The following is a 9,996-nucleotide window of genomic DNA, read 5'->3' as shown; positions in this document are numbered from 1 at the left end:
TTCTCCCCACTGAGGAATGGAACTCTGGTCTCCCTCGTGTGATGACGAAGCTGCACCTCTGACACTGTTGTTTTGTTGCTGGCAACGCATTCATTGTCCTTTTTTATTGCTGTTTTACTCTGCTTGCAACTGCACAGGGCAAGGTGTATGAGCGCAAGGTCGTATGAGGGCAAGGTGTATGAGCGCGAGGTCGTATGAGGGCAAGGTGTATGAGCGCAAGGTCGTATGAGCGCAAGGCTGTATGAGCGCAAGGTCGTATGAGCGCAAGGGACACATTAAACATTTTCAGTTCGGTAGGAATCAATTTTGAAATTTGCACGGGTGGCGGCTGGAGCCTACTCTTGCTGATTTTGGATCACCAACTTGCACACCGAACCTCCGAGATTTTCACCCTTATCCGAGAAGGCTAGGTGTTGGATCTTACCTATCAGAAGATCAGGGGTGTGGCTGAAAGACAGCAGTACATAATGTAAGAAGGAGCCAAGGAGTAGCAGTAGAAAGGCTGCAGAAAGAGTCGGGAGCCCAGAGAACGGGGCAAAGGAGGCGAGGGGGGGGGGGGGGCAGAGAGTGGAGACGAAAGCAGACAATAAGATATGGTTAGTAGAGAGCAGGAAAGGAGAAAATTATAGAGAAGATAATTTTCCCCCATCGCTATCAGGTTTCGAACCCGGGACCTATTGAATGAGAGGTGAACACCTTAACCCCTTGACCATGAGAGCCCCCCGTTTTCAGTTTGATGAGAAGACTTGCTAAAGCTAAAAACTATTCATGCACTCATTCTGAGGGTGGTTGGCGGGTGCTCTGGTTTGATTTGCTCCTTTTTCCTATCACACATCTGTCGTTCTCATTTCTGCTCCTGCTTTAAAAAAAATTTTATTCTCTGATAACACCTCTGGTCTTCTGCACTAACATGACCTAATTGTGTTGCAAGTGCAGTAAAACTTACTAAAACTACATCTCGTCCTCATTTACTACGGAGTCAGGGTGTGAAAAAACCCAAGACACTCTCAGGCTTACAGTTGTCCCCAGATGGTGACTGCTTGCACTCTAGTAACGCCTCTGATTTTCGTCACTTATATGACCTTATTGTGTTGCAAGTGTCGTAAAACTGACTAAAACCACAACTCATCCTCACCTATGGAGCTAGGGTGTGAAAAAACCCCTAAGACTGACAGTCTCAGTCTCAGTCTACAGACTAAAGCTGGCCTAAAAATGGTGACTGCTGGCACTTGCAGTTTTTGTTTTGTTTTAGCGTTGGGTGTTTTATTTTGTTTTTGGTTGTTGTTTTTGAAAACAAATAAGCATTCATCATGTTCTCATTCTCAGTGGGTGGTTGACAGGTGTTACGGTGTGATTTGCTCCTTCTTTCCTGTCAATCATCTATATCCTTATCTCTCCTCCTTTCATATCAATTATCTATATGTCCTTATCTCTCCTCCTTCTTTCCTATCAATCATCTATATGTCCTTATCTCTCCTCCTTCTTTCCTATCAATCATCTATATGTCCTTATCTCTCCTCCTTCTTTCCTCTCAATCATCTATATGTCCTTATCTCTCCTCCTTCTTTCCTCTCAATCATCTATATGTCCTTATCTCTCCTCCTTCTTTCCTATCAATCATCTATATGTCCTTATCTCTCCTCCTTCTTTCCTATCAATCATCTATATGTCCTTATCTCTCCTCCTTCTTTCCTATCAATCATCTATATGTCCTTATCTCTCCTCCTTCTTTCCTATCAATCATCTATATGTCCTTATCTCTCCTCCTTCTTTCCTATCAATCATCTATATGTCCTTATCTCTCCTCCTTCTTTCCTATCAATCATCTATATGTCCTTATCTCTCCTCCTTCTTTCCTATCAAACATCTATCGTCCTTATCTCTCCTCCTTCTTTGCTATCAATCATCTATATGTCCTTATCTCTCCTCCTTCTTTTCTTTGTATTTTACTCTCTGGTAACACCTCTGATCTTCTACTTCTACACCAACATGACCTAATTGTGTTGCAAGTGCCACAAAACTTACTAAAACTGTTAGTGTAAAAGTAAAACTACATCTTGTCCTCATTTACTATGGAGCCAGGGTGTGAAAAAAACCCAAGACAATCTCAGGCTTACAGTTGGCCTTAAAAATGGTGACTGCTTGCACCTGTAGTTTTTGTTTTGTTTTTGTAAAGTGTTTTACGGCGCTCACAACTACATAAGGTCATATGAGCGCGCGGGACACACCTAATATTTTCAGTTGGTAGGAAATTTTTAATTTTGCCCGGGCGGCGGCCGAAGCCTACTCTTATCAATTTTAGACCACCAAGGGATCTTTAACATGCGCAACTTGCACACGAGCCCTCCGAGATTTTTCGCCCTTGTCTGAGAAGGCTAGGTGTAGATCTTTCCTACCAGAAGATCAGGGGTGTGGCAGAAAGACAGCAGTAAGGAGGAGCCAAGGAGTAGCAGTAGAAAGGCTGCAGAAAGAGTCAGGAGCCCAGAGGAGGGGGCAAAGGAGGTGAGGGGGTGGGGGCAGAAAGTGGTTTTTGTTTTGTTTTAGGGTTGGGTGTTTTATTTTGTTCTTGTTTTGTTTTTTAAGGGGTTGTAGCTATGATCAACACCCAAAGGCTATAGTTTTTTTTTGGTCTAATGCTTGCTTTTCCTCATCAAAGGGTGAGACATAGTACAAAACAAGGTTACCAAGCAAAAAATTCAAGATTTTAGCCATAATTTATTATAATCTTGAGCCATCAAAAATAAAGGATTAATTCAGCGATTTTTAAACCAATGTCAGTATTGACAGTCATTGACACTCATCAAGATAGAAGCCTAATATTTGGCATGGTGATTACTGTTGGTAGGTAGAATGACCTTATAGAGCCAAATTTGAATTTTCTTAACTTAACTTGTGAGCTTTACAGTCCTTCTTATGCACAACATTCAGGTCTAAAAAATTATAATACTGTATTTTGTAAAATAAAAAAGGCTTAATACTCCAAATGTGTACCATAAACAGCAAAAATACTTCTGTAAGGTCATAGATAAATGTGTATAAAAGATAGTGTGCAAATTTGAATAAATTCTGAAAGTAACTTTCTGAGACCTACTCAAAATAGTGTGGCAACCTGATCAGATAAACAATTCTGAGAAAACTGCAAAGAGAGATAATTTTTTTTAGAAGATTTTCCTAAATTGCTTCCTCTCTCAAGTGCATTTTCCAGCTATCTATAAGTTTGATAAAGAAATTAGGCTTCTAAAGATGGATACTTGATATAGATATCTATAAAAAGATACTCCAGATTTCGAAAAATAATATTTTGTTCATTATTTATACTGATCTGAGCAGCGAATCCCCTTAAGGGGGGGGGGGGTTGTCTTTATTAAATAAGACATTCACTTGTATACAAAGGACCATCTCCCTGACGTTTTTTTTTCCTATTGTAAAGGTGTTCACCTATTTCAGGTGACTTCTTTTCTCCTTGACAATGGCAGCCATCTTGGACAAGTTTGACCGTATGTCGACCGAGTTGTGCTCTAATTGGTTTATTGAACATTTTTCTTAGAGAAAAAAAAAACACTGTTCCCGTCATTTTATGCAAGAAAAATTCTGAAATTCTGCAAACTGAGCCCAATAATGTGAAATTATGCGATTCTGTTAATTTTAACAAAGAATGATTAAGGAAAATTATCAGAAATTATGCAAAAAATGATCAAACTTTGCTAAATTATGCGGGGTGCATAAAACCACGGGGACAGAACAAAACAACAACCCAAAAACCTTATTTAAATAATGACAGAAGACGCAAACATTTTGGATACTATTTATAGCTCTTGTCAGGGTTCCTACCATGAACTGCCCGCCAAATTCAAGGAGATTTCAAGGAGAAATTTTTAAAATTCAGGCAGATTTGGTCAACAAATTCATGCCATTTTTTATGGCGCACTCGCACCCCGGCGAGTCCAATCCGGCGAAATTCAAGGAGATTTTTCCTTGAATGCTGCAAATTCAAGGAGTTTTCAAAGGAGATTTTTCAAGGAGATTTTTTCTGGAAAGCAACAAATTCAAGTTTTCAAAGGAGATTTTTCCTTTAATGCAAATTCAAGGAGTTTTTATGGAGATTTTTCCTTGAACGCAAATTAAAATTTTTTCCTTTAATGCAAATTCAAAGAGTTTTTAAGGAGATTTTGAGTTTTTAAGGAGGGCAATTCAAGGAATTTTTCCTTGAATGCAAATTCAAGGAGTTTTTAAGTTTAAGGAGATTTTGAGTTTTTAAGGAGAAATTTTTAATTTTTCCTTGAAAATAAATTTAAGGAGTTTTTAAGGAGATTTTTTCTTGAATGCAAATTCAAGGAATTTTTCCTTTAGCATTCAAGGAGTTATTAAGATTTTTCCTTGTATGCAAGCAAATTCAAGGAGTTTTAAAGGAGATTTTCCTTGAATGCAAATTCGAAGAGCTTTTAAATATAAGGAAATTTTGCGTTTTTAAGGAGAAATTTTTCTTTGAATGCAAATTCAAGGAGTTTTCAAGGAGATTTTTTCTTGAAAATAAATTCAAGGAGTTTTTAAGGAGATTTTTCCTTGAATGCAAATTCAAGGAGTTTTTAAGGACTCTTTGATATCAAGGAGGCCACAGGAGCCCTGCCTTGTGAAACGGGAACTACATTTTCAAAACCAACACGAGACACTCATTCTGTATGGATCCATGACAGTTTTTATTGTAATTAGTCGACAATGGGTGTTTGTTCAAAAAATGAAAAAACTGTTAATTGATCAAATAAAACGACAGAACAAAATACACAACATATATTCATTAAAAGTGACAGAACGTTTGGAGTAATCTGTACCAAAAAATGGATTGTAATAGAAATTTCTTCAGAGCAGTAAAATGGAACTCTGCTCAACACTCAACAAAACTGAATGAAGGAATCACTTTTCAAGACTCAGATGGCAGGATTTATTTTCAGCGGACAGGCCAGAAACCAAAAAATTGTCAGCATGACACTGAGAGATTGAGAATTCATAAGACAGTATTCAAAGGTGATATAAGATTAGAGAGAAAATCTGACAAGCAAGATATGAGCACATATAATATATATATACATGTATATCTCATATATTTATAACACATAGGCTCTATATATATCTACGTTGTCGACAAGCTGTCCAAATATACGAAAGCAAAATTTTATAGGAGAGCGAAAACTTTAATTCTTGTAACAATTATTGTACCTACACTATGGTTTTTTTTTTTTTTTTTTCAACATTTAGAATTTGAACTTTGACAAAATATTTCTTTTAAGCACATGTAACTAACCAATACAACAGATTGAGACACTGCAACAAAAAAAATAATAAAAAAATATTAGGCTTAGTAAATCTGAACATCTGGCCGACAAAATATGGTTGCTTGACAAATTTCAATACCATTTTGAGTAACACTTTCAATCTGACTGCTGAAATTGTATTTGCCTTCAACGTTGATGAAAAGTTGATGAATTTTCTAAGAAGTATGAATCGACCATCAATGTCAGCATAAAACATCACCGATGCGAGCATAAAACATCACTGATGTAAGCGTAAAAATAAATCGAGTGTACCTTAACCACAGTTGGAGGAAAAAGCAGCCGTTCATTCACCATTTCTTTTAAATACAAAAACTGCCAGGGCTGGAATGAATTTTCTCTGTAGTAACTCACAGAAGCAAACATCTCGTGTCAATTTGAGCCATTCAGTTCAACACTACCAACGATGATCATCCTATTAGCTGCAAAAACTTGGGAGTGAATTTTTCTCTCTCTAACCGCTCCAGTTGAAACTGGCAAAGGAAGGGGGGGGGGGACTGGAATGTTGGAGGACATCACCCTGTGACATTTTTGTTCGTATACTGCGATAAACAGTTTGCGCAATCGTGAGGTGTGTTGACAAAATGAGTTATTTCTCTCAATCAATGAACGGGAAAATAGCTCAAAAAAAGGACACTAGAGAAGGGTAAAAGTTGTGGTTTTTTCTCAACTTTACTCTGTCTTTTCTTTTTATCAAGGGACCAGGGTACAAACACAAACACAACTTGTAAATCTGATGTATCTATGACCTTAGGGTGAAAATCTATACGTACATTGAGGTGCATAAATATAACGTACTTATGTATGTTTGCCACTATAGGCCTACTATAACCCAAATTTCCCTAAGTGGATCAAGAAAGTGTAATTTATTAATTTATTTAATTTAATGTAATGTTGCACCAGGGAATTTAGGCTGTGCAAGCGTTCACTGTAGATTTGTGAGAACAGTTAAATGAACCGAGCACAGTTGAAAATTCAGCTGACGAGATATTCCAAGTGACCAGCTGACGAGATATTGCAAGTGACTCAACATTAGAATTTTTGGCTTTTTCCTTCTGCATGAACTTATAAAAATACCCGACATAAATAAATTTAATAATTAAACAAAATCTCGTTCTATTGGGTAAATAAATTTTCACAAAATTGAAAATGAAACATACCAAAGAAGATAGATTAAAGATTTTTAAAAGAACAAAAACAAATATGAAAACTATTGGTGAAAAAAAATGTCTTGAAAGTTCACTGCTAGGTGCCACGCATAAATTGCAGAAAACTGAATTAAGACAAGTTACAATAGACAAGTATTTATCACATTTGTATTTGTTTGATAAAACACCTCACAACCAACAAAACATTTCATCTCAAGTCTAAAGCTGCATTTCATACATTGAACTTTTAATTAAAATATTTTCAATTCTCTTTTTCATCGGATGCCTTTGTGATAAAAATCACAGTAGAGAACAGGGAGTCATAATGATCAGTTATATATTCACAAATAAAAAAAACAACCCCCAAATGGTTCATTGATCAATTCATCAGAAAATATCAGTTCTGAACAACAACAACAACAACAACATACATTGCATGAGGAGCGTCAGCAACAGACCACCGCCACACACACAAACATTGCTTGTAGAGGTGCAGGAACAAAGCTGCTTGCAACATTTATACATCATCATCCGTTTTAAACAAACAGATCCTTCCTCTGGAATTGGTTAACTCACCCAGAACTTCACAATAAATGGATTTAGCTGCAAGCAAAGCTGTAGCTATAAGATGAAGTAAACCATAGCACAACCTCAAAGAATGTATCATATAAATACAATACAGTCAGTTGGGAAAAAACGTTTTCACAACTTGGTTATCTCATCAAGCACCCGCTATATTTCAAATTGTAGAAGAGGCATTCATTCCTCAATGATTCCTCTGAATAGACATCTCTTCCTTTTTTCCTCTCTAGGAGGTTTGAGTTTGTGTGAGACTTTTGCTGCACTTGCAAAACAAATTGGTCGCAAAAACGTCGAATATTAGAGGAGTTACTAGAGAGTAACACGCAAAGAAAAGGAGGAGAGATAAGGACGATAGATCATGTTTGATTAGAAAGAAGGTGCAACTACATCAGAGCACCCACCAACCACCCACCCTACGACTATGATTGGTCCAGAACGTCCCTAATCCACCACCCACTTATCTCTTTTTTTTTTATAGTCAGGCTCGCCTGGTTTCAGAGGTAAAATTAGCAAGAAATGGCCGCCATAGTTCGGTAACTTCCATTGCATGAGAGTCGTCGGAAACAGCAAAAATTACATTTTTTGTGCCTTTAGTCAATGTTTTCCAGTCAAATCTACCCAAAAATGTGTTTTTAATGGACATAAAAGGTGTTGAGCCAAAAAAAAAAGAAGAAAATTAGAAATTTTTTTTTACATCTACCAGAAAAATGCTGATTTCTTGATTTGATTATTTTGACAAGCGCCTGATTTCATTATTTTGACAAGCGCCTGATTTCATTATTTTGACAAGCGCCTGATTTCACCACGCTGCCTCTCAAATAAGTTCAGAAAACGAATTTTTCCACAGGGCCTCAGTTTCAGCTGATTAGAATATATGCATCTCTACAAGTACAAGAGCATGACAACCGCATACATTAGAAAAATGAAAATGAAAAAGAAGTGCACATGATCAAATCAAAGAGGGTGGAAAAACCCCACTCCCACAATTACGGCCGTATATCATTAGGCACAGGACCACAGGAGCAAACCGTGCGGTAAGCATTTAAACCAAAAACTACGTTAAAAAAACCCACTTCGTTTTGTTTTAAAGCATGGCTATTTATGAAAAACACACAAACATTAACAAAACAGATGGTGCTTGCTATGAAAAAGTTGGCGAGTCTTATCCGATAAACTTCTGATTTACACAAAAATCTTTTGGCTCTCAAGTCTGCTAGCGCCCTATGTGCGATGATATATATATATACAGTGCCCAAAAATGAAAAAAATTCAAAGACAAAAAACACAAATCCTCAAAGAAAGCTTTCCCCGGTGCTGTGAAAGCTTCGAGCCATCATCATCACTTGTGGTACAAACATTGGAACAGCGCTGAAGTCATTTGACAATTCCACTAGAGCAGAAACACCACGAAAATATCAATACGGATTTGCCAGAACAAAAAGAAGACCACAGCTCACAAAGACAGCAGCTGCTTGGAATTTTTCGTTTTAGTTCAAGTCTAACGGCGCTTTGCAACACTTATAATAGAAAACATCATAGAAATGTCAGAGATTAGAGATTTTACATGGGAGTAACATACAAAGAATAGGAGGAGCGATAAGGATGATAGATGTTGTTAGTTAGTTAGTTATAGTAAGAGTTTTACAGCACTTGCAACACAATAAGGTCATGTAAGTGCCGAAGATTAGAGGTGTTACAAGAGAGTAACAAACTCAAAAAAGAAGGAGGAGAGATAAGGATGATAGATGTATGATAGGAAAGAAGAAGCAAACCACACCAGAGCACCCGCTAACCACCCGCGATAGATATTGGATTGGAAAGAAGGAGCAAAGCACACCAGAGCACTCCCCTACCGCTCCTGTTGCTAGGAGCAAGATTTAACGTTACAATCCTAAAAATAACCACATGTTCAGCACAAGGAAAAAAACGGCAAAATGGCAAACGTAGCACAAGCAGCAGAAGAGACGCATTGAAGAATACAAGAGACAAGATGAGAAGACAAGGGACGGGAAAGATGAAGGAAAAGACCAAATAGAGAGGTAAGACAAAAGAAAGGATAGACAGAGCTGGGACGAGATGAGAAAGGTAAGAAAGAACTGTTAGACAGAGCTGGGGTGAGATGAGAAAGGTAAGACAAAAGAAAGGATAGACAGAGCTGGGGTGAGATGAGAAAGGTGAGACAAAAGAAAGGTAAGACAGACATGGGGCGAGATGAGAAAGGTAAGACAAAGGAAAGGATAGACAGAGCTGGGGCAAGATGAGAAAGGTAAGACAAAGGAAAGGATAGACAGAGCTGGGGTGAGATGAGAAAGGTAAGACAAAGGAAAGGATAGACAGAGCTGGGGCGAGATGAGAAAGGTAAGACAAAGGAAAGGATAGACAGAGCTGGGGCGAGATGAGAAAGGTAAGACATAAGAAAGGATAGACAGAGCTAGGGCGAGATGAGAGACAGACCAGGACCCAACATTATGTACGACAGGAAGCTCGTGGTTCACTACCAACACAGCAAAACAACAGAAGCACAAGCAGAGAACAGCAACGGCAGACGTTTCATCATGAGTGACATAAATCTACAACTACAAGCGAGAAATACATTATCAAATCATTATCATAGTCAAGTGTTGTAAATCACATATGCACATGTGTGGTGCTGCATCCAGTCCTAAGACACCGACACTAAATCACTTACAATAACATCTTTTTAATTAAAAAAATGAGCGGGTTCATGGAAACGTGTGGAATGTTTCACCTTGCACTTGCATCAAAAACGTTTGAACGATCATAAGTCGCCATATCCCACAGTGACCTCCTTCACACACGCATACAGATAAGTCAGAAGGAATGACAACAGGCGCTCAGCGAAAGGCACATTTCTGAGAATCATCACAAAAAAAACTTGCATACATTTCTGGTGAGAAAAACTTATGACAACGACCCCC

The sequence above is a fragment of the Aplysia californica genome, unplaced genomic scaffold, assembly GCF_000002075.1.
Source record: "Aplysia californica isolate F4 #8 unplaced genomic scaffold, AplCal3.0 scaffold00497, whole genome shotgun sequence".
NCBI classification, from domain to species: Eukaryota; Metazoa; Mollusca; class Gastropoda; order Aplysiida; family Aplysiidae; genus Aplysia; species Aplysia californica.
Note: the sequence above shows the minus strand (reverse complement) of the source record.